The 2,390-nt window shown below is 38.5% G+C and overlaps 1 long non-coding RNA gene across 1 annotated transcript in view; it reads left to right on the top strand.

The window, feature by feature from the left end:
• Positions 1 to 1,750, top strand: part of LOC124269241 — a 7,021-nt gene extending 5,271 nt beyond the window's left edge. The window contains exon 3 of the long non-coding RNA XR_006896469.1: positions 1,086 to 1,750. This is a non-coding gene — a long non-coding RNA (uncharacterized LOC124269241). The remainder of the gene's footprint in view (positions 1 to 1,085) is intronic.
• The last annotated feature ends 640 nt before the right edge of the window (positions 1,751 to 2,390 follow it).

The following is a 2,390-nucleotide window of genomic DNA, read 5'->3' as shown; positions in this document are numbered from 1 at the left end:
TGGTTGATGCACAGAGGGTGGGTGGGTGAGTTGGTTGGTGGGTTGGTTTGTTGGTTGGTTGATGCACAAAGGGTGGCTTGGTTGGTTGGTGGGTTGGTTGGTTTATGCACAGAGGGTGGGTTGGTGGGTTGGTTGGTGGGTTGGTTGGTTGATGCACAGAGGGTTGGTTGGTGGGTTGGTTGGTTGATGCACAGAGGGTGGGTTGGTTGGTGGGTTGGTTGGTTGATGCACAGAGGGTGGGTTGGTGGGTGGGTGGTTGGTTGGTGGGTGGTCGGGTTGGTTGGTTGGTTGGTTGGTTGGTTGATGCACAGAGGGTGGGTTGGTTGGTGGGTTGGTTGATGCACAGAGGGTTGGTTGGTTTATGCACAGAGGGTGGGTGGGTGGGTTGGTTGGTTGATGCACAGAGGGTGGGTTGGCGGGTGGGTGGGTGGGTGGTTGGTTGGTTTGTTGGTGGGTTGGTGGGTTGGTTGGTTGGTTATGATTTTAAGGGGAGGGGTCACCCGTTTTCTTCTGGGAGGTAGGGTAAGTCGTTAATTTTGTACACATGTACCAGGGCGGGGTAGCCATTTTGTACATAATTATATTTAAATTATAAATATACAAATTAATGTGAAGACGAGGGAGGGGGGGCGTAATTGTATTTGTACATGGGAGGGGGTCACTTCCTTTGTACATAAATTTTAAGTTACTCAGATTGTACATGCTTCTCCATAAAAATCATCAAACTCCTCTCCCCCCTTCCCCTTGTGATTTTTGTTGGACTAAGTTTGTACTGCCAAAAGAAAATTAGGTTGCTAATGCTATTATTATCTCATTGAAACTGACTGTTGCTATTTTTTTTACAAGCATAAAATATTAACTGAGTTAATGTATCTCGGTTGATGTATAACACAGTTTCCCAAATATGACCAAATATTGTGATGCAGGTACATGATATACATTTATGGTAGTTCACCTTGTCCAAGCATTTGTTCACAATGGTACAAAATTTTATCAAAACGTCACACTTATAAAATAAAAAAAGGTTTTTGTCCATAAAAAGTTGTTCAATATAAATAAAAACACTTCTATCTTTTGTACTTTAGAGCAGCCACATATTACCTCGAGAGGTTAACCAGAATGCAAATCAACAGAATATGATGCTGACCAAGTACCAGGAAGAGGTGTCCCCATCACTGTAGATGACAAGTGATGACAGTTATCTTGATGGACTACAGGAATGATTCAAGTGCATTCATTGTGCAGTTTACTGATTTGTATGATGTATTTTGATAATTGTTTTGGCATTCTGATGTCAGCTGAGTAACACCTCCATAATGGAAACAAATTAAGGAACTTCTGTTTTGAAGCAGTAAAATAGTCTCAGCAATAATTTTTATTTATTTTGCCAGCAGAACAGAAGTTTCCATTAATTTTCCCACACAAACATTTTGTGCTTTTCTGTTCCCCATTTGTGCTTATTGTCCTGCTGAACAATTAGACCACCTTTTCAGTGACATTTTTTTTACACTGCATGACAATGTGATTTAGAAGTATGATTTGATATAGTTTGATGGTTTGATATTAGTATATGTGGCATGTAGTAAACAATGGAATAGTAAAGTTATGCCATATTTCTTGTATTTCATGATACTGGCTGTTATATTACTTTTGTGATAGTTAGTATTTAATTAAGGCTTTACATACTGGCAACTAAGTCTCTGCATGTCTGCCATGGAAGGCATGTAAAACTGTTGCCCTTTGCCAGAACGAAGAAGAAAGTTTTATATGTGTAATTCATGATATGTGAATAATGTCTTACATGTGATGTTACATCTAACTATTTAATGTGTATGCTGTTAGTCTTAGAAAAAGAAAATTACCCCATCTTGAAATATTCAGCTTTGTCAGTTTTGTTGCTCCAGATTTTGCCATATTTTGTTTCTGGAGGACATTTTGTTAAATGTAGTTACGTATCATGGGTTCATACCAAATCATTTGATAAAGGTAATAATTTATAAACAAGATGTGCAGCCCAGTGAAACAGTGTTGTTTCCATAATGACTACAACACAAAGATTAATGAGATTATTCTTCATTAGTCCCGGAATTGTTTTGGTAAAATGTTCATGTCCCAAGACAACACAGGTTCTAAGAAGGAATTCACACATGCATAATTAAACATGACATGTGCCTTCTTCTTCAAATGGATACCCTGTTCTTTGAAGGTTTTGGTCATGATCATTAAAGTTGATGTCAGTGTTCATGTAGCTGTAAAACATGTTTCACTTATTATTACTCATATATGATGCAAGGTATTCCTTATTTTCATGTCTGGTTATAATTACTGCCATGTTTAATGTTAGTGCTATGTCAACATTCAAGGTGACATTTGAGGTGATTGTGAGTGAG

Source organism: Haliotis rubra, unplaced genomic scaffold, assembly GCF_003918875.1.
Source record: "Haliotis rubra isolate DU_JTF1 unplaced genomic scaffold, ASM391887v1 Scf143, whole genome shotgun sequence".
NCBI classification, from domain to species: domain Eukaryota; kingdom Metazoa; phylum Mollusca; class Gastropoda; order Lepetellida; family Haliotidae; genus Haliotis; species Haliotis rubra.
Note: the sequence above shows the minus strand (reverse complement) of the source record. Positions and strands in the feature narration are given on the sequence as shown.